The sequence below is a fragment of the Camelus bactrianus genome, chromosome 3 (assembly GCF_048773025.1).
Source record: "Camelus bactrianus isolate YW-2024 breed Bactrian camel chromosome 3, ASM4877302v1, whole genome shotgun sequence".
In the NCBI taxonomy this organism is placed as follows: Eukaryota; Metazoa; Chordata; class Mammalia; order Artiodactyla; family Camelidae; genus Camelus; species Camelus bactrianus.
In genome coordinates this window covers 114,116,519-114,139,769 of record NC_133541.1, presented here as the reverse complement: position 1 = coordinate 114,139,769, position 23,251 = coordinate 114,116,519, and the positions used below count along the sequence as shown (strand labels likewise).

General features: G+C 40.9%; 1 protein-coding gene across 2 annotated transcripts in view; it reads right to left on the bottom strand.

Moving 5' to 3' along the window:
• Positions 1–23,251, bottom strand: part of LSM11 (LSM11, U7 small nuclear RNA associated) — a 770,662-nt gene that overhangs the window by 282,811 nt on the left and 464,600 nt on the right. Inside the window, exon 3 of one of the 2 annotated variants that reach the window (XR_012505716.1) lies at positions 12,639–12,773. The exons of the other annotated variant lie outside the window; for it this stretch is intronic. The gene's annotated coding sequence lies outside the window, so the exon portion shown is untranslated. The remainder of the gene's footprint in view (positions 1–12,638; positions 12,774–23,251) is intronic. 2 annotated transcript variants of the gene reach the window in all.

The following is a 23,251-nucleotide window of genomic DNA, read 5'->3' as shown; positions in this document are numbered from 1 at the left end:
AACTAACTGAGTCCTTGGCACTGCTGGGCTCACATTCCTGCCCAACAGCAGTCGGCTGGAGCTGAGTTAAGCTGTTCAGCTCAGATGTGGCATGGACTTCCTCGGTCCACCACACGACCACGATGGGAACCCAGAGCCCTCCGCATCTCTGAAGTTCTGTCGGCTGTCATTTATCATCACACAGCCCCAATTCCCCTCTCCATGTTAGAGTTGAGGAAAAAAGTCAAATGCTTTTGACTCATGTCCCATAATAGTAGAAAAATTTAAAAAAAAAAGAAAAATAGGCTCGTACTAACCACCACTCCCTATTGCCTTACACCCAGATGCTCCCTCACCGTTTACATAACCAGCCTGGCCTCTGAAAGTACCTGACTGCAATCCCATGTTTAAAAGAATCAGACCCTCCCCAAGGTCAAACATATTTTCAGAAACAGTCCAATAAAGGCCTATGATCTCTCTCTTCTATTTAAACCCTCCTTCCATTTGTCAACTTTTTGGACAGGTTTGACCTGGAAAGGATTATTTTTTTAATACCATTTCTTTGAAAAACAAAACAAAACAAAACCAAAACCTGTCCTGTCCTGTCCAAGGGATTTTGCAGCTAAAACTGGCCAGTCTGTTGATTCCAGAGGAAGAAGAGCAGCTGGCAAAACTAATCAACGTTGGACATTTGCATTTTTCCCCTTTTTTATAGTCTCCCCTGGTGCTGGGAGATTGGTTTTCTGTGTTGGAAGGAGAGCGTGGAGAGCAGCTGCTGCCTCCGGTCAGGTGCACCGTATCCAAGGGAGCGTGGCCCAGAATTCATCTACCAAATATCCCAACAGGTTAACCAGTTCTGGAGCAAGGAAGTCACAGCTCTTACTTTTGAAGGCTCTTTGTATTGAGCGTAAAAGATTCTGTGTTTCTGGGGATAAGATGTCTGTTTTCAAATTCACTTTCTTTCTATACCCTAGGTAGCAAGAGGATGTCGTTTAGATTTGACCGCCTGCTGATGAGATAGTGACAAAAAAAAAAATTAAATACAACTATGAACTTGACAAAAATAAACATACGCAGGCTCCTGAAATCAGGCAGCAAGGTGATTCTCACTACAAGTTATTGAGCGCTTCCTACCTGGGAGGCACTGTGTTCAGCACTATACATGCATTAGCTCATTTAACTTTCTCAGTACTGAAAGGTACGTGCAATTGTTAATCCTGCTTTATAGATGCAAACAATGAAGATCAGAAAAGCACAGCGGTTTTTGCTGGGTATCCAGGCTTATAAATGACGGAGCTGATATGCGTCTCAGACGCCCATGGACCCTTAGCTAAATAAGTCCCTGGAAATCTTCCTTCATGGACCATATACTCTACAAAGAAGTTTGTGCTGGATTTTCAGTAAAGACCACTGAGTATATTTCCTTTGGGATTTTTAATGCTGCTGTTGATAATCATTCAAGGAGAAACATTTTCACCCTATTCTTCATGTTATTTTTACCTCCCAGATCTTCTGCAGAAGAAACTATCTAGTGTTGGCCCCTTTGTCCTCAAACAATTCACAATTGAAATAACTGCTCATGACCTCACTTCTGTTCTGAAAGATTATTTGTTTTATTGGCCACTTTTCTTCCGGGCAATCCTAAGCTTTCATTGATGTCCTGAAGAGTTATGTCACTATTCACCATCTCTCACTGTTGGCAACATATAATTCACTGCAACTACGGTCATAGAGCCACACCTAACCCAACTCCCTCGTCCTATAATCCATGAAGCTTCAGGTTTCACAGCCCATCTCTCTCCAAAAAGATCTTCAACGATACTGCTTTTTAAAATAACTACTTTTCAATTTGCATATTGTAAAATACACCCTGTGTGGTATACAGTTCTATGAGTTTAACAAATGCATGCAGTTGTCTAACCACTACTATGATCAAGATAAAGAGCACATCCATCATATCAAAAAAAAAAAAAATCCCCTTATGCTATTCCTTCACTGTCACCTGCCCCTAACTCCTAACTCCTGCCAATCACTGAGTATTCTCTGTCCCTATTAATTTAGCTTTTTCATAATGTCATACAAAATGCAGTCATACAATGTGTATCTCTTTGAGTCTGGCTTCTTTCATTCAGCATAATGCATTTGACATCCATTCATGTTTTGGGGGATGGGCAGAATGGGTAAAGGGCCAATTGTACAGTGATGGATGGTAGTGAGACCTGTGATGGTGATCACTTCATAGCAAATGTAGATGTCAAATCATAATGCTGTACATCTGAAACTTATATAATAAAAAAAAATAAGTTCATCCATGTTTTTCTGAGTATCAGTAGTCCACTCCTCTTCAGTGCTGAGTAATATTCCACTGTATGGATATTCCATGGATTGTTGATCCATTTACCAGTTGAGGGACATATGAATTGTTTCCAGTTTTTGATGACTATGAATAAGCTGCTATAACCATTTTTATACTGGGTTTTTGTGAACATAGATTTTTATTTCACTCATGTCAATATTTAGGAATAAAATTTTCCTGGGTCATATTATAAGTTTACATTTAACTTCATGTGAAACTGTCAGAATATTTTCCAAAGTGACTGTAACATTCTGCATTTCTGCCAACAACATGTGAGCATTCCAGCTGTTCCACATCCTTGTCAGCACTTGATATTGTCAGGGTTCTTTGTTTTAGCTATTATGATAGGTGTAGTGATATCTCATCATGGCTTTAATGCGATTCTCTAATGAGTAATGTTGAGGATCTTCTCATATGCTCATTTACCATTCATCTATCTTCCTTGGGGAAATGCCTCTCAAATCTTTGCACATTTAAAAAATTTGGTTGTGTGCTTTTGGTGACATTCTTGTAATTTAGAGATTAATTCATTTAAAGTTGATTCTCCTTCAAAATCTAAATATCCCAGTAAAAAAAATTAGTAACAAAAACCTTGATTAAAATAGAGCCCAGAGGCCAGAAGGGGGTGCTCTCATGCCCTAGGATGATAGCAGAGCCCAAGAAGAAGAAAAAAGACCTCCTCTTCTTGCCAGGCAAGAGCTCACCCCATGAGAGACTGTCACTAACTTCAAACTCTCAATTCCTCCAATCAACTATTTATTCACTACAGTCTTCCCAACTTCCTTTCCTCTCTTTGAAAGAGCTCTGCTCTCCTTGGTGTGTAGGGACTTGCATGAGGCTCGCCATGGTTGCAGATCCCAAAAATGCAATTCTTTGTTAATCCCAAATAAACCCACTTTTGCTAGAAATAACTGGTATCTAATTTGTTTTAGGTTAACATTCTGGCAGTTCATACCAAGACCCAGAGAAGGCCCTCAACAACTCCGAGGCTGGTGAACAAACAGGAGCAGTGCCCATACTGAGCCCATTAATGCTCACTGCTTTTCTGTCTGACCCTAGGGTTTGAGGTTAAGTCTTCCTCTGCGACCCTAGCTCCTGCTCTCCTTGCATTTTGAAGCTCCTTAGGTTGTCTTCAGCAGCTATTTTAAGCCTTTGTCCGTTCTTGTTTAAGTCTTGTTCTGCATGCAAGTATTCATTTGACACATCAGCCTGATTTTTAAAAGCAGGCTGTTCCTCCTGGAACAGGTTAGCCTTCACCCCATTCCTTTTGAAATAGGGGCTTCTTCATTAGACCTTGTGGGTTCAGCCTTCAGCGCAATACCTTTTCGAATAGGGTCTAGTCTATTGGCACTGCACTGTTAAACTTTCAACCTGACTCCTTCGGGATTGGGCTGTTCTAGTGGAACTACGCTTTAAGCCTTTGGCCTTGATTCCTCCAGAATTACACTGTTCCCTTAGAGCTGTGCTGAGCAGCTTTTGGCCGGGCTCCTTTAGGACCAGACTGTTCCTTTAGAACTGGTTGGTATTAAAACTGCAGGTTGTTAGAGCTATTTGAAATGTGTAGGCTATTTAGGCTGATTGAAAATTATTCTTTTATTCTAGAGAAAAAATGGGATACCAGTTACCTAAATATTTTGAGGGCATTCCATCCCTCACAAGGACTCCAGTGGATTTTATATTTAAAAGACCACATTCCTTTCTAACTAAATGAACCAACCTAAACAAAGGCAATTAAGAACCGCTATGATCCTTACGGGGAACTTTTGAAATCCCCGAACTTACTTTTCTTAAAACTAAATTGCACAACTATAGCTCTAAAATGTCCAAAACTGAATGGAATGCCCATTTTGATTGATATTGTGAGACTTTCAAACATTAGAAGGAGCCTAAAATTGCTTCCCTGCAAACTAAGATTTTTTAAGATTAACTAAAGCAAACAAACATTTCAAAAAAGATAAAATGGCTTGAAGCCTCATGCTCTTTCTCCCCAGCTCCTTTGTCTCGGGCTCTGCCCCCTAAGCCATCTTCCTCCTTCCTTTCTATACTGCCCACGCCCCTGTTATACCCTCACTTCCCCTGTACTAATTCACCAAACTTCCCTTTTTCTCTGAAACTCTCCCCATCCCCTTCCCCTCTGAGCCTATCGTAACGTGTCCCTTTTAAAGTTAAGCTTTCCAGGGATCCAGAGGCTAAACCCTTAATTTCTTAAATTCCCTGTACTAAAGCTGAACTTAGAGGCATAGTCAAAGATTTTTCCAAAGTAACCAAGGATCCTCACGGATTGGCTGAGGGATTTAATACAGTCATTCCAACCCACCAACCCAGTTTCTCTGAATTATATCAGCTAGTTCATATGCTTATCGTTGAAGGCCAGGCCCAGCATGGATGAAAACTTGATAATTGGGAAAACCCTGAAAGGTCTCTAGGATTACAACCAGGAGACCAACCTACTCACTATATAATCAGACTCAGGCAATGGCTAGGCGACTTCATTAGGCAATTCCTAGGGCTTTTCCACCGCCTACTGATTGGAACAAAATGCAGGCTGTCATACAAAAATCTGATGAACCTGTTCATAACTATTACAATTGACTTCAGAGTATTAAAAAAAAATATCGGGTCTTCTTTTATGCCACCCAAGTAGTTTTTAACTTTATGTTTATTAATGGGCTGAACAGGGGCCACATTTCCCTTCTAATAAAAAGGACTAGGATGGAATTGGAAACTTCCTCTATCCCAGATTTAATCTCTCAAACCAGCTCTCTTGCACTTAGAGCCACTTGAAAGGAAGGTTGCTAAAATTCTTAACCTTCAGCCCTAGCAAATGAAGGCTCCTAAATGAAACCACATCTTCTTAGTTTCTGCTGTAATTGCAAAGAGGCAGGACATCTGAAAAGAGTGTGGTAAGTTTTAGCACTTCAGGTACCTTCAGCCCTTCTAACCAGCCTCTCCAATGTCCTCCCAATTCTCAATGACAGGGCTCCCAGGAGCTACAGGGGCACTTCCCATTCCTTCCTCTTAAGCAGGCTGAGAAACATTTCTCCAGACTGGGGATGAATCCCTTCCAATCCCAAATGACACTGGAGCCAAACTCTCGGTGCTAAGCCCCACTGCTACAAAGCAGTGCCTGCCTCGGAGCACCACAGTTCAGCGAGTAGGGATCTCTAATGAGCTTCAAAAGATCGCTGTCTCTGAACCTGCTCACTTTTGTTCAGACCCTTTGAAAGATCCACACCCTTTTCTCCTTAGTTCCTCAGCCCCCATCCATTTATTAGGCTAAGACTTCTTGGAGAAGTTATCATGCCAGAATTTCTCTTCAAAGCAGGAAATAATTCTAGAACTTGACAGCAGTCATCAAAACAGCCAACCAGGTGAATAAATGACCCTCTGACATCTTTTATTTGCTTGCTCCATCTCTGATGGCGCTAGAGCTGATTCTGGAAACATTGATCATGTGTCCCTATTAAATCAGCTACCATCCTCCTTACAGGCAAAATCTCCAACTGATATTAGCAAAGTTCATAGTTCACCTCCCATCAAGATTCAAGCAGACCCCTCAAAACATCTCCCCAGAATTAATCAAATACCCTATAAGTGAAGAAGCCCTTCAAGACATAAAGCCCGTAACAGAGTATTACAAGGCACAAGGCCTCATTATCCCTCATACTAGTGCTTACAACACTCGCATTTCACCTGAGAGAAAACCTAAGGGCCAAGGGTGGAGGCTTGTCCAGGACCTCCACACAGTAAACAGCACGGCTACCCTTGGCACTCTGTTGTGCCCACATACATTACTAACGTTCATTCCCACAAGAAGCACATTTTTTATCGTAATCGATTTAGGCAGTACATTCTTCAGTATTTCAGCTGAAGCAGCTAGCCAATACCTTTTTTGCCTTCACTTTGGAAGAAAAACAATTCACCTAGACAGTAATGCCTTGAGATTTTACTGAGAGTCCTTCTTATTTCTTGCAAATCCTTAAGGCTGATCTGAATGATATGAAGTTCCCTCGAGGCCCTACGCTGTGGCAATGTGTGGATGATTTGCTTCTTGCTATCCTTCTCAAGTCTCCTCACAGGAAGACAGCACCCACCCGCTAAAGCTTTTAGCTTTAAAGGGACACAAGGTAGCCAAGAAAAAATTTCACTTTGCCCAAACGCAGGTTCAATATTTAGGGCATCTTATATAAGAACAAGGGCCACTAATTATCAGAGAAACGTAAATCAAAACTACAAGGAGGTATCACCTCACACCAGTCAGAATGGCCATGATTCAAAAGTCCACAAATGACAAATGCTGGAGAGGCTGTGGAGAAAAGGGAACACTCCTGCACTGCTGGTGGGAATGCAGTTTGGTGCAGCCACTGTGGAAAACAGTATGGAGATTCCTCAAAAGACTAGGAATAGACTTACTGTATGACCCAGGAATCCTGCTCCTGGGCCTATCTCCAGAAGGAACCCTACTTCAAAAAGACACCTGCACCCCAATGTTCATAGCGGCACTATTTACAATAGCCAAGACATGGAAACAGCCTAAATGTCCATCAACAGATGACTGGATAAAGGTGTGGTATCTTTATATAATGGAATACTATTCAGCCATAAACAATGACAACGTCACATCGTTTGCAGCAACATGGATGTTCCTGGAGAATGTCATTCTAAGTGAAGTAAGTCAGAAAGAGAAAGAAAAATACCATATGAGATCGCTCATATATGGAATCTTAAAAAATAAAAGAACATAAATACAAAACATAAACAGACTTATAGACATAGAATAAAAACTTGTGGTTGCCAAGGGGGTGGAGGGTGGGAATGGATAGGCTGGGAGTTCAAAATTTGTAGATACTGACAGGCATATGTAGAATAGATAAACAAGATTATACTGTATAGCACAGGGAAATATATACAAGATTTTGTGGTGGCTCACAGTGAAAAAAAATGTGACAACGAATATAAGTATGTTCATGTATAACTGAAAAATTGTGCTCTACACTGGAAATTGATACAACATTGTAAACTGACTATAACTCAATAAAAAAAAGTAAAAACAAACAAAAAAAAGAACAAAGGTCCACAGCTAGGTCCAGATAGGCTTCACAGTAGCCTAAATATCCCCAAACCCAAAACTAAGTGCCACTGCTTCAGGCTTTTTGGGGCTCAGTGGTTATTGCCAAAATTGGGTTCCAAATTTCTCTTACGGCCAAACCTCGTACATTTTGGTACAGAAAAACCCCAACCCAGTTTTATGGGAAGAACCAGACTATGCAGTCTTTAAGACCTTAAAAGATAGTTTGATGAACCCACCTGCCCTTGGGCACCCCAATTATCAGATTCTTTTTTCCTTTTAATATATGAAAATGAAGGGAATGCCTTTGAGATCCTCATCCAAAAACACGGGACCATTACTGACATGAAGTACTGTAGTCGGCAACTGGACCCTATGGCATGCAAATACCCGCCTTGCTTTGGAGCCATGACTGGCACTATCATTTCGGTTAAGACTACCAAGAAATTTGCTGTAGGAGCCCCTTTAATCATTTTTAGGGACCAGACTTCATATGTACTAAGAGATAACAGAGAGGGAAAAACTGATGCAGTGTGAACATATGGCCATGAGAAGGGGTAAGTATTCAAAAAATGCATGAGAAAGGGCTCAGATAAAAATTTAACTGAGAATTGACAGTATACATATTTAAAGTTATGACTTAAGAGCAAATACAACACAATCCAAAAATTCAAAAATAGTATGATTTTTTCAAACTATGGTATATCCATGTTGATACTATTATAAATATATTAAAAATCATATTTCATATTTAATATAGATAAATGAGCATGATTCAGTTAAAACAGAAGTTCAATTATTAATACAGTATGATCCCAAGTATGCCTGTGTCTTCTTATGTAATATTTATATACATATCTGTATATAGATGCATAATTTTATTGACATGAGATACATGTCATGACATGTACTGACATGCAATAAATATTTTATTGTGCTAAATATAAAATTTTACACTTATACAGTATTATACATAAAATAATTATCTTATATATATATCAATAAAATGTTAACAATAAGGATGAGATTATGGGTCATTTTTATTCCTTTTATTAATCATGGAGAGCTAGCATGATGGACTCCCTACCAGCTTGGAAATTAGGACAATCAAACGGTCCTTTGATGTAGCCACTTTGGAAAATATTTTGGACATTTCTCAAAAAGTTAAACATAGATTTACCATATGATCCAACAATTCCACTCACAGATTTCTGCCCAAGAGAAATGAAAACATATGACCACATAAAGACTTGCACATGAATGCTCATAGCGGCATTATCCATGAGCTAAAAAAATGGAAACAATTTAAATGTTCATCAGCAGATGAACAGATAAATAAAATATGACATACCCATACAATGAAACATTATTCAGTAATAAAAAGGAATGCATAATGATACATACTACAATATGAATCAATCTCCAAAACATTATGCTAATTGAAAAAAGCCAGTCACAAAGACCTCGTATTATAGGATTTTATTTCTATGAAACACGGATGGGAACAGAGGTTAACTATTAGTGAGCACGATGGATCTTATTGGGGTGATGAATGTTAGGAAGGTGCCTGCACAATGTGGTAAACTTCCCCAAAATCACTGAATTGCAGATTTTAAAAGGGTGCAATTTTATCATTAAAATTTTTTGATATATAAAATACACTTCAAAAAAGTTTTTAAAAATTACCCTTCAAGAGCTGAGCTTTAAATCAGCCATTAGCAGACGTGGGAGAGGGATACCAGCTTTAGAAGACAGAAGGACTCCCAGACCACAAAACTTGACTACAGCCCAGCGGACCGAGAAAGAAACCTTCAGAAACAATGTGTTACCAGAATGGAAGGTGGTCAGTCATGGGACAAAGAGAAGAGATGGCCTTGGCTCAGGGTATTGGTGTATTAAGGTTTCCATTACTCCTGTAATGAGGGAGATGCCAGGAGAGGACAGCAGTGGTTCTGAAGACATAACTCAGCTAAGAGTTGGCTGAATGACGCCCGTGCACGGATTTGAGGCGCTCAGTCCAAGAAAACAGTTACTGGTTAGCTTCCCATGCAGTTTTGCTGCAGGATGAGGATGTACTGAGAGGTGATTCAAGTCCTTGTGGACTGTGGCCTTGCTCTTTTTAAGTTAACAAGCTTAATATTCTGGGTACCACAGCTATTTCTGCAAACCAGTTAATGTTCATTCATCTCTGTAGAAGACAGGCTTCTGAGCCCATGGGGCAGAGAGCTTTAGTGTGGAGGGTGGTGACTTTCCCAGACTAGATGTTCTCCAGGAAAACGAATCTCAGTCACTGGAGACCGCCCTAGTTGGTACTGTCCTTTTTCATGTGTAGCTGGCGCAGCCCAGTGCAAGACAGAGCACCCTGGATGGGAAAGTAGACTCTGAAGCCAGACCACCTGGGTTCAAAGTCTACATCACTACTTACTTGCTGTGTGATTTGGGGTAAGTTACTTAACCTCTCTGTTTCAGTTTTTTCATCTGCAAAACAGATAATAACAGTACCTTTCTCACAGACTTGTTAAAAGCATTAAATGAGATCATGTATGTAAAGCACGTAGCATGGAGCTTGTCACCTAAACACTCTAATATTATTACTTGTCAATTGGCATTCTTTTCATACTTTTCTGGGTTTTTTAAAAAATCTATTTTCTTATAATGAATACATATCATTTCAATTCATAATCAGAAAAAAGTGGTATTCAAAAAATTTTGAAATAAATATGACTTCTGTTCAACCAAGAAAAGAGAGAAGAGTAAAGAAAAGAGATGGAGGAAGGAAGAGGAAAAGGAAGGGTCCAAGAATGCCAATAAGGGACATTTTAGAAGGATGGAGTATTGAAATTCAGGCCTTTCTGTCTAACACAAGCCATCTGGTGACTGCATCTGAACAAGCTCTATGAACATTTTTCTTATGGAGTTTTCTGCCACGATTCCAGAGTTCACTAAGCGGGCACATGGGTGGATTTAACCTGAAGAGAGGAGGGACAGCAGTGGGAGGAGGTAAGAAGGAATAATCCTGTGGCAAAGGTGCAGGGGCATTAAGGGTGAAAGACAGCAAGGACCCCTTCCCACATTCCTCGCCCTTCTCTCAGGATTGGACTCTAAGTCTGCGGTTTTAGACAAGGCTCACACACAAGTTAAACCAGAGATGCAGTTCCATTCCCTAATTCCAAGGGCTCCCAGTCAGCCCTTAGCCTTCTATAGGGAGCTTCCAAACCCCTACCCATGGTTTAATTAATTTTCTGAAAAAAGTGACTGGTTGAAATGACAGTAATAAACATCAAATTACGTTAATTAACATTGCAACATCAGTGTCCATGATGTTCCTCAATTGCACATTCAGATGCTGCCACCCTTGTGCTGGCATCAGTTTGGTCCTGGAGCCCAGAAAGGGCCATTACACTGGAAGGAGGACCAAAGGCGGGTGGGGGCACCATATACACCACACTGAGACAATCAGCTTGGGGGAATTCACACTCCAAAGAGCACTGCCCAGAGAAGGGTCTTAGAGACCCAGATGAAAGGGTTTCAGTGTGGCTGGGTGTGGCGTTTTTATTTTGCTGATGGCCTGGAAGGAAACCATCAGCTAGATGGACACAGAGCATCCCTTGGGTTCCAGGACAGAGTCTCTGCAGTGACTTTCCGAGTCTGCTTCCTCACTTCCCTTCTCATTGTTCTCTCTGGCTTTCTCACCGCGCCCCCGCCTCCACCCCAACAACTACAGTCATCTTCAATTTCACGTTAATTCTGAAAAGAGTCAAAGGGGAACAAAAAGCAATCTTTGCCTCTTCCACTCAAGTGAAAAGCCCTGACGGGACCACAGCTCGTGTCGAGGCACTTGCTTTAGGGCCTGGAGACAAAGCAAAACGTTCTCATGAACACTCAGAGGTTAGGTCCTGGAGATAAAGCAATGGGATTAAATCTTGATAGATTTTTGTTTTAAGAGTGAAAGTTGGGGCGGTGGAGGCGGGGGGAGCTCTTGTTTGCCTGGATACAAAGAGTGCCGTGGGCAATCCCTGCTTAATCAGGATCTTGATGAGCCTCCTCCCCCTCCCAGGACGGAGACGCCAAGGGAGAGTCTCTCTGCAGCAGCCTCTGCCACTCCACTGGACCCTGCCCTGGGAAACAGCTGTTTCATTATTCCAGCAATCTTATGAAAATTGTTTGTGACTTCAATTTGAAGATTACAAATATAAAACCCTAGCCCCACCCAGTCCCAGAAGACAGCAGGCAAAGTTGATCACTGTCAAATGCCTTCCATACCTTCATGGGGAACTATTATTCCCTTAAAGAAATTAATCATCTTTTCCACTTTAAGGATGGAAAAAAGAGACCCAAAAAGTGAAGTAATTTGCCCAAGGTCATTCTCCAAATGGATTACAGTTCCCTCTAACAGATACACAGTGTTCAGAACCAGGAGGGAATGGAACGGGGTGGGACAACAGGACAGCATGCTTGCTGGGCGCTGGGGCTGGGCCTGGAGAGTCCAGGTTTCGAGTTTGGTAGTGTTAAGATAGGGAGGACTCTTTGTTACTATTTATTTCATGTCACTGTATTTGAAAACGCTGAAAAAAAGGTGACTCCTTAGGACCAAAAAGTACAGAAGTGCACACATAGAAATGAAATAGAAGAGGTCATGCTGGCCTGATTTCAGATTCAGATGTATTCTGGTTACACAAGATAAAGAAGAGAAAAGAAAAGGTCTTAATCTGATATACAGAAAACAGAAAGATTGCAATTAATGCTGAGAAAGGAGTCAAAATATTCAGTTATATTCACAGTTCACTAATTTCCAGAGCAACCTTGATCGTTTCATCTAACCTCTCCGGTGTACAATTCTTCCGTATGTTTAAGGATGCTCAGACATCCCTTCTCCATTGCCAGGGTCTGTATGAGATAAGAACCAACTGGCACACGTCCAGGAGAACTTCACACAAACTTCAGATAGCCCCAGATATGCTGGAGCAGTTGAAGGTACGGCAGCACATAGAGAATAATGGCTACTGTTAATAAGTTTCTAACACGTCCTAGGCTCTAGGCCATGTACTTGGCAAACTATCCCCATTCAATCTTCAAATATTGTACAAAGGAGGTACTAGCTTCATTCTAGATTAAAAGATGAAGAAGCTGAAGCTCAGAGATGTTAAGATTTTTGCCTGAGGGTCATACAGTGAGTAGGTGACAGAGTCAGGATTCAAAGCTAAATGTGTCTAATTCTGGAGCTCAAGTACTCACACATGAGGCAACGAATTCTACATGGCAACAGTGCTCCGGAGTAACTCAGACAAGCTGGAGTACACCTCCACTGAACACAGTATGAAAAACACCAGGGTGGAACACACTCGTGTGAAAGGAATAGAACTTCTAGTCCTAAAAAAAAAAAAAAACCCATCAGTATGGACTCAGTGGCGTCTCAGATCAGAGCCTGCAAGGCAAAGAGGGCAGGTGGAGGGCCGTGTTGGACAAGGCGGCGCTTGGGGCAGACACAGCCCCAGAACAGCCCTGCCACCCCACAAATCAGCAACGGCTCCCTCCGCTTGAGTTCATTCCAAACAAATCCATTAAAAGCACCATCTTAATGAATATTTTATACAGTTATGACATAGAGAGTCCCATTTAGGGGGGACTCTGAGTAAAGGCTGAGACAATGAACTACTAAAATAGCCAACTAATCATCAAGGCCAACAGAAATCTGGTCAGGGGACACAATAATTTTACACAAAGAAAAAAATGCAAGTCTTAAACTCTCCTCTTGCTGATTTAAGAATTCTTTTTATTTTTAAACACCACTACCATGTTCAAACACCGCCATCCACCAACAACATTCACCTATTTGGATACTTAATTTGTTTTCCTTTGGCCTCTTCGTAGTTTCTGAAGAAAAGGACCATACAGATTTTTTTATTTTTCTTAAATTTTTCTTAAATTAAGTCTATTTCTGAACCCTTAGCAAAGGCGTGTGCATGCATGCGCGCGCGCAATACACACACACACACACAAATAAACAAACCTGTCTTAACTTACTTCCCCCAGAAACAGAAAGTGAAGAGAACCCTAAGGGACAAATTCAGTGGCAGCCTGTGTCCTAGGCCCCTTTTCCCAGTCTTGCGCCTCTCCCAGGAAAACATGGTACAGCTCAAGGGCTTTGGAGGAAAAAGAGGGCTGAGCCTATAAAAAAGAGAGCAAACCGGTGGCCTGTGTGTTAAAGGCAACCTGCAGATGTGTTCTGTTTGCTCCCCCAGGCTGGTCTGTCTACTGTTTTTAAGAAATTTAAAATCAGTGTTAACACTGAAACATGTAGAGATTTCATAAACATTTTGAGTTTCTGACTACTCCTGAACAATTAGGAGATCTGGAGGGAGGAGACCTACATTCCTGCACAGTGACAGCCAGCTGGAGCTGAGTCCGAGCTCACAGAGGGGCCAGCCTCCCCAGTTCCCAGGCTCCGCCACGTCCCCTTGACAGGAAGGCAGGATGGTTTGCCATTTGTCATACCCTTAAATGGTTGTTTTCCTTCAAGTGGAAATGAAAGCACAGGCACATAAACCAGTGGAACAGAATATAGAGCCCAGACGTAAACTCATGTATACATGGTCAACTAATTATTGACAAGTGTGTCAAGAACACACAATGGGGAAAGGGTAGTCTTTTCAATAAACAGTGTTGGGAAATCTGGATAGCCACATGCAAAACAAATCAAAACAAAACAAAAACAAAGAAAAACAAAAAAAAGGACTGCTATCTTAGACTACTGACAAAAATTAACTTGAAATGGAACAAAGATTGAAAAATAAGACCTGAAACTGTAAAACTCCAGAAGAAAACATAGGGGGAAAGATCCCTGACCTTAGTCTTGTCAATGATTTCTTGCACAAGAGTCCAAAAGCAGAGGCAGCTAAACTAACAGAAATAAAGAGGACTGTATTAAAATACAGAGCTTCTGCACCGGTAAGGAAACAATGAATGAATTGAAAAGGCAGCCTATGGAATGGGAGAAAATATTCACAAATCATGTATCTGATAAGGAGTTAGCATCCAAAATATGGTAAAGAACTCACACAACTCAACAGCGAAAAAGGAAATAATCCAACTTAAAAATGGGCTAAGGATCTAAAAAGACATTTTACCAAAGAAAACATACAAATGGCCAATAGGTATATGAGCAAAAGGTGCTCAACATCATTCATCATCAGGAGAATTCAAATCAGAACCACAGTGAGATATCACCTCACACTTGTCAGAAAGGCTATCATCAAAAAAGACAAATAACAAATGTTGGCAAGGATGTGGAGAAAAGGGAACTCTTTTGCACTTCCAGTGGGGATGTAAATGGTACAGCCATTATAGAAAAGAATATGGCAGTTCCTCAAAAAAGTAAAAACTGAACTACATATGATCCAGTAAATCTACTCCTGGGTATACATCTGAAGGAACTGAAATCAGGATCTTAAAGAGAGATCTGCACACCCATGTTCATTACAGCCCTATTTATAATACACAAGATATGTCAATAGCCTACGTGTCTGTCAACAGATAAATGGATCAAGATGATGTGGTATGCGTATATCATGGAATATTATAAAGCCACAAGGAAGAAGAAAATCTGGCCATTTCCAACAATGTGGATGGACCTTGAAGGTGTTATGCTAAGTGAGAAAAGCCAGATAGAGAAAGACAGATACTGTATGATATCATTTATATGTGCAACCTAAAAAATGCTGAACTTCTGAAAACAGAGTAGAATGGTGGTTTCTAGGAGCTGGGGGTAGGGGTATGGGAAATGGGGAGATGGTATTTTAAGGGTACAAAATTGCAACTAGCACATAAGTAAGTCCTTGAGACCTAATGCACAGCATAGTGATTTTAGCCATTAATACTGTATTATACACTTCAAAGTTGCTAAGAAGGGACTAAGTCTTAATTGTTCTCACCACAAAAAAATAATTATGTGATGGATAGAATAGCTAATGCGATTGTAATGATGTCACAATACATAAATGTATCAAACCAACATGTTGTCCACCTCATACTTAAAGAATGCTGTATGTCAATTCTATCTCAATTTTTAAATTAATTAATTACAGCAAACTATGTTTCGTACCCACATCTATCTAAAGTGGGGAAATGAATGGCAGACTGGGATATTCACGTATTGGAAGAAAAATGGGGTAACACCTAAAGCTTAGCTCCATGTAGGAGTGAAGAATATACATTTGTGTTTGACATGCAAACAAAACCTGGCTGGCTTAGCCTCAGGTTCTCACCTGGCCCCGTAGGCATTCAAAATTGACATCTCTGCCTAAAGTCACTGAAGATCTTTGGAAATCGGTCTTTATCCCCGTAGTTTTCATTTCCATAATTCTGTGTGACTTCCTTAGTACATGGCACAGTCCCAAGCACAGAAGAGGTGCCAGCAAATAAAATGTATTATGAACTAAAATTACATTGTGCCCTTTTCCCCTTCTCCACTTGATTTCTGTGTGCCAACTACCTCACATCATCATCCTTCCTTCTTGCTGGTTTAAGATTCCTTTTAGAGCCTTTTTTTGCTCTAAAGCTTTATTTCATGATCAATTAGACTAGAAAGGACCTGTAAAGGAATCACATAAAGACTTTAGTGACTGGTTTGATAAAGTATTCACTTGGAGACAAGCCAAACTCAGATTTAAATGCCAGCTTAGCACTCACTATCTTAGCTTGAGTTTTCCAATAGCAGAGCTTGAGTTGAAGATGTGGTTTGTGTAGGTAGTTTATTGCGGGAATGTGATCCCCCCCATGAGGGGCAGAGAGATAAAATAGGGAAAAGAGGAAAAATCAACACGATAAAGTGTTAACTGCTACAGGCGACTGGCTACTTCACACAGGACCTTCTGAGGAGTCTTGCGGAATGTGTGTCAGAACCGTCAGCCAGGGACAAAAGCCTTTATCCATCAGCTCCCGCCCCCATTGGCAGAGGGTTACCCCATGATGTGTTAACATCTTCATGCAACCAAAGGAAGCCAGAGAAAAGTACATGAGGAGGAGGAGTCGCCTTAACTGGAACCAGTGGCAGGTCCCAGAAAGGTGAGGTGCCGTCCAAAGGGTGTCCTCTACAATGACTGTAGTCAAATACTTCAATTTTGAAAACCTCGTTTTCCCCTTCTATAAACAGGACAACCTTAGTGCTTCCCTTTGAGGAAGGTACGGAGACTATAATGAAATAACCCTTGTAAAGCTGGTAGCAAAATGCCCAGCACATAGTACATGCTGATGAATGGCTGTTTCGAATATACGCTCTTTACTCCCGGACTGTACACTATGGAGGACCTTTATCTGCCAGGTCTAAAGCAATAGTCAATGAAACCCAACAATGGTAATTACAATCTCAGCCTTCACTCAGCAACAGATTCCAAACTGGCTGCTGCTAGGCCAGTTCTGTCCCCTAGTCATGTCGTCTTTTGCCCCCCTGCCATAAACATATATATACATACACATATATTTACATACACACATTTCTATTTATATATATATATATATAGAAACTGGTTGCTAACATTGAAAAATCACAAAAAAAAATCATATAAAATTCAGATTTCCTGCTTACCCTTGAAAAACAGAAAAGATCTGACCCCACCAAGCTGGCATTCCCACAGTCAGCTGGGCTGAGCAGGGGTGACCCTTTCAACTTAAGAAAGGCAAGGCCCCTGGAAACTCTGCCTGGACCCAGGGAAGAAAAATGCCAGAAAGGACAAGGCCTTTATTTTTCAGTGAGGCAGCTGAAGAGCCACCCCCGAGGCCCGAGGAACACAATGTCCCTGTGATGGAGAGCTAAGTGAATCCTGCTGAGGTGAGAGTGTGTGGTTCCAGCGAGCCTGGCTATTACCAACCTGAGGCTGAGGTCACCCCAGCTGCTCCCGGCGCCTGCAACTCTGTTTATTTCATTCTGCTTCATACCAGAGATTTATTTTTATGAACAGTGAACATTTTTTGTAACATTCCCTCATTTAACCTTCATTATCAAAGTCTCTGCCCAAAGCCCATATAAGTCCCATTATTGCCCATATAACATTTTCCAACATAAACCATTTAAGACATTTTTTTCCCATTTTTATTTATTTCTTTTCTGTTACATTTCATTTGAAATGTGCATGGAGGAGCATGTGTCTTGTTTTTATGTTGTCTCATACAGACCATAAGCCCTAACGGTGGGGGCTGCCTATTTTGGAGGTTAACAAGCAGTGGAGACATTTATCACAAGGAGCAAACAACCAGGATATGCTGGCCTCTTTTTAAAAAGTACTAGAAAGGAGTTTTGGGTGACCAGGGAAATTAAAAGGAAAATAACCCAGCTTTTGTCTCTTCTGAAATCCAAGAGACTAAGAAACATGATGGCTCCAACAAAAAGGAAAGCAAGAAAATCAGATGCAGTGTTGTAGTATTCCTCCTCAAATCACCCATTAATATGCAAATTCTCCATGGACAGTGACAGTAAGTGTATCTCTAAATCTCTAGTATCTGGCCAGGGTCTGGTGCAAAGTGAGGAATTTAAAGTTTGTATTTGACTCTAAGAAACTCGACTGACTTCAGTAAAAACGGTTGTATGTTGACTTTCATAGTGGAAAAGTTCAAGAGCTTTGGGCACATCTGTATGCAAGAACTAAAGCTGTGTCTTTAGGAGTCAGTCTCTTTCTCTCTCCCACACCCCCAACCCAAACACTCATTCTATCTCTTCTTCTATTGGTTTTACTTTAAAGCAGGCTCTCTTCTTTTGGTAGCCAGTAGTTCACCAGGAAGCTCCAGGCTTACATTTCTATAAGCTCAGTAATTCCAGTAATAATGAATGAATGAATGAAAAGAAGGAAGGAAGGAGAAAATAAAGTGAGGAGAGGGAAAGAAAAACACAGGCTTCTCTTTTCCAGTACTTTCATCAGTTTGGATCCTGAACAAATCACTATGGTCAGAGGTAAGGACTACAGGAATCGGAAGGCCCACCCTAGCACAGGGACTCGTCTAGAGTGGAACGCATGCCAAGTTGTCATAAGCAGTGAGGTCCACCATAAAGGCATGGATGACGCTATTGTGTGAAGACAATGCCGAGAGTCAAGAGCCCTGGGCACCCTCCAGCTCTGGAGTAACCAGAGAGGCAGTCTCACATATCCAATTTAATTCACTACCACAAAGATGTACTGCATCTTACTACCTGCTAGGACTGTGCTAAAGCCCGACAAAGCCCAGATCCAAAGCTACTGACAACTATCAACAACTCTACCAACTGGTATGGGGCCACAGCCACAAGCACAAGCCGTTAGGAAATCTTGTGCTACGGAAATAATGAAAAATATGTGCGAAGAGTATCTTTGAATGCCCCCAGGAATAGAACCTGAGATTAGGATCTGAGTGCAAATGACAGATATTTGGAAAAGTCATCTAGGAAACCCAGGCAGACCAACAGGGAAGTAAATCGGGGGAGGGAAGGATGCCAGTACTCGGTGGGATGGGGCGGGGGCTATTACACTATAATTTATTTATACTATAAATGTAAATATATAAATATATCTTTATAAAAGTAAGTTATAGGTATTCAAGTTGGGAACTTTGGGAGCCACTGTAGAACATATGCCTTAGAATTATTTAACAGGCAAGTGTGAGAACTGATAGTAAGGAAACTGGGGTACTTATATATGAATGTCTGTCTGTCACTGGCAGAAGGATGCTGGAGCATAGGGCAGTAATTCCCCAGGCATTTCTGGCCTGCCACATGTGAGGGCAGAGTGAACTTCCAAGGCCAAGGAAAGCCCTCAGGCAAAGAGATGCAGATGCCAGGTTAGCAGTCAGGCCAGCTGCACTGGAATGGTAGGGCCTGGGGTTATGGGCGGGACAGTGGCAGTATCTGATCTTCAAGTAGAAATCATTTTGCTGCTCTTTCCTAAAATAAGGAAATTGAATCAGAAATTCCCTGAGGGCCTAACCAACTCTAAAAGCTTAAGATGCAAGACCTCGTCTCATAATCTTACATTTTACACTTCCATGTCAGCATGTCCCAGGCTGGTTTTAAAAGAATCTAAAAATGCATGGGAAATGGGTGGGTGTGAGAGAGGGAGGCAGCCGGCAGAGGGATAAGATTAATGATTTTGTGGTCAAAAAGTCCAGGGCTTCACACAAAAATGTATTAATCAAAACAGCCTAACTTGCTTAGAAACGATCTGCTTACATTTAACCCTATGATCTCAGCCCCTGCACGTGAAAGGTAGGATCGCAGACTCGGACCATCGCAAGACGACACTCCAAGCTGTGGAGTCACAGATGTGATAAACGAGGTCATGGCGCGGGAATGAGCTCCTGCTACTTTGGACCCCTGACCAAGTGCTCTCCCCTCTGCATGACCAGAGACAGGAAACCAAGGAGTGGATGTAGAAAAGCAGGCTTTATAGAGGAAACTGGCTTTTCTTCTATGTCCAGGGGCTTAGTCCTACACCACCTTCACGTTTCCAAAGCCTGCTCCCAATCCAGGGAAATTGGCAATATTTGTTTTAATTATTTTTACCATTTGTTACCATTTGAAGTGTCTTAGTGGTTATTATGTAGTCAGGGCCCCAAAATACTTTTGCAACAGGCCCATTGCTCTATGGCTCCCCATCCCAACAAAAAAGCCTGTTTCCCAGAAATCTGCCTGTAAAACCCAAACCCCCTGTGAACCCACACCAGGCCCTGTACTGGAGTGTGTGAGTTCCCAGGGACAAGTTTATCTTCTTCTCATTTCTTAAGATGTGTTCTGGTAAATTAGATCTCATCTCAAGTTTTCCCTTCCTTTTCTTTTTCCATTCCATAGAACACCACTGTTGTTGCTTCTAAATGAAGCTTAAGAATTGAATTTGGTTGCAAAGGATGGAGCATTTAAAGTGGTAAGTCTGAGGACGGAAAAAATGAAAATCATATAATCCAATAATGAACCATGACAATGGAGAGGAAACTTCCTGGAAGCACTTGACAGTGAGCATCTCCAAATGCCTCCGTGCTCCACTCATTATAAAGAGACACATTTCCCTCTCGGTCGAGCACAGGATCAAGCTCCATGCAATGACAGTCCTCAGTATGCGTGCACAACACTGGATGGCTTGCAGCTGCCTTCCTCCCTCCACGTGGGTAATTTTCCTAGAGAAGGACTTAATTTAGCAGATTTAGGGAGTGATTTAAGCATTGCTGAGCACTCTATGTTCTATTGGGAATGGAGAAAGAACACCCTTTTCATGGATACATTTGACCTTGAAGCAAACATCTAACTTCTATGGGTTTCTCTCAAGTCCTAGCAGTTACCTCTAGGAGCAGGATTGCCTCTGAAAAAGGAAGCGTTATTAGTGTGGCTCAGTGTCGCAGAGAAATCAGAGTGGAAATGTTTTTTCTTGAATTGGGGTTTAGTATTGGTGGATAACAATAAATTTTTATTGAGAGATTATTATATATTAGATATGAGTCTATGTACATTCCATGCCTTAATTCTTTCAAAACCTTAAAAAAAAAAAAAAAACCCATAGGGAAAATGCCATTAGTATTTCTATCTTACAAATGAAGAAACTGACCGTATCTTCCTCTCTTCTTATCCAAAGAAGAAATGCTAAAAACTACAACTAAATACTACTTCCACTATCATTGCTACTATGATGAATATTAATAATGCACCGATTGACTTGTTAGTGTAAGCATTACTGAACACACAAAGCTTTAAAAAGTGTTAGATATTACTGGTAAAAATAAGAGAAATAAGAAATTACACTCATATATACCCAAAGAGTGTAAGGGTATAAGACATGAGCAAAAGTTCACCATAAAAGAAATACCTTGGTTTATAAATATATGACAAAATGCTCAACTTCAGTTAAGACAAGCAATAAGGCACCATTTTGGCCTATCAGTTAAAATGTGAAAGACACTACCATGGAACATGTATTTTATTGGCTCCCAAATCATAATAAACCTTGTAGGTGGCTCAGATTGTTGGTTTCAGTGCCCTTCATAAAGAATACAATTGTTGTTTTATCTTTCTCTCTTTCATTCATCTTTTATCTCCAGGCTGTGATTTTCCCCGCTTTGGCCTCCTATTTCCCTCCAGCAACAACGCTGGCGATGTCTGCACAGAATCCCTAATTCAAGCAATTGAATCAGAATGTTCTGGAGACTGTGTACGGAGCCTCAGAGAGGAAAGCTCCTGTGCATCTGAGTCCGCACGGAGAGAAACGCACAACGAGCAGTCTCGTGAAGGCACTCAGCACTAAGCTCATAGGTTTAAGCGCAGTACTTCCAAAGTTATCAACATTCTTTGAAAAGAGTTGCCCAGATGAGACTGGCAAAGCTATCTTTGCTTCTAAACACCAATCAAGAGAGGAACAAAAAAGAGAAGGGGAACACTATTTAATGGGCTCGATTCTCAGTTTGGATAAATTTTGATTTTTTAAATTTCCAAAAATATGTGGGCTATCTTCCCCCTGAAATTTTTACCAGTATCATATCTTTTTCACCTTGAATATAAAATTTTAAATATAAATAATAATGCTCTTTAGTGATCCTTTACACAGCTTATCACATTTAATTCTCATAACCTTATGACACGGTGCTATTCTAATTCCCACTGTACAGATGAAGAAGTTAATGTTTAGAGATATTAAATAATTTGTCCAAAATCACATGGCAGAGGTTTGATTCAAATCCAGGCATTCCCTTGCTGAAATCTAGATTCTTGAACACTGTTATTACACCTATGAACTCTTGCTGTGTCCAGAAAAGAGTTCTGTTTGCTCTCAGGATTCATTTCCATAGAGATGAATTTCCTTTCTTAGACTCTACTGCTCCTTTGGGTGAGACTGGTATTCAGTAATGCTTAGAGAGGGCAGAGAGCATCTCTTCTGCGTCTTCCTCACCTCTAAGTTCTCCCCATGGACCACCTCCAAATGCTTCTCTGGGTTGGATGTGTTTCAAAATGTTCTCTTTCATCTCTGCGTCAAGAATGTTAATCAGTCCAAATCATCAAGCAAAATCCTCTGGAGACCAAAGAGACTAGACCAAGTCCAGGGGTACCATCAGAGGTTTGGCGAAGACCACAAGGAAAAAGCCAGAGGTCTGCCATGTGTCATCAGCTCTTCATAGATAATTACTACATGGCCTAAGAATATACAATAAAACCAACAGGGAAAAATTTTAGAGAAAGATTTCTGCTCCATCTGGACTGAGCTTATTAATAACGAGTTTTCTCAGGAAGAAGGCAGTCAGATCCCCTGTCACTGAAAGTACACAGGCAGAGGATGAATCATTATTTGACAGAAATGTAAAGAGATCTCAAAAGTCAAATAAGACCTAGACTAGTTCAGAAGTCTTCAACTTTGCTTTCTGATACATGTCCGTGGCCACAATCATTCATGCAGTATATTCACAGGTAATTTGTTACTTACTGATACAGAACAATATCTGTGATCAATTTTTTAAATACATAAACTAAATCAGTTTTTTGATTATAAGCAACAAAAATTGCTGGACAGATATGGACTAGCAAAGAGATCTGAAAGAAAAAAATTGCACATATCCACAAACCAAATTATCTCTGTAGTAAGTCACCTTGACTGAGCCACATCAACTCGGAGATTCTTATCCCTGTCTACATCATTCTTCTTTTGACAGAATGGAAGTTGAGAACTACTGCATGCTTGGTCTTTAAGATTTCCTTCAAGCCTGAGACACTATGATTCTGTGATTCTAAAGGAAAAGGAAACAACAGCACAGAGAAGAGTTTCAGCCTCAGACCTGAACTGGGTTGTCTGAGGGCACAAGTAACCGGTCATGTTGCTAAAGCAAAGTGTCTGCAGTGCCATCTTTGGTTTCCT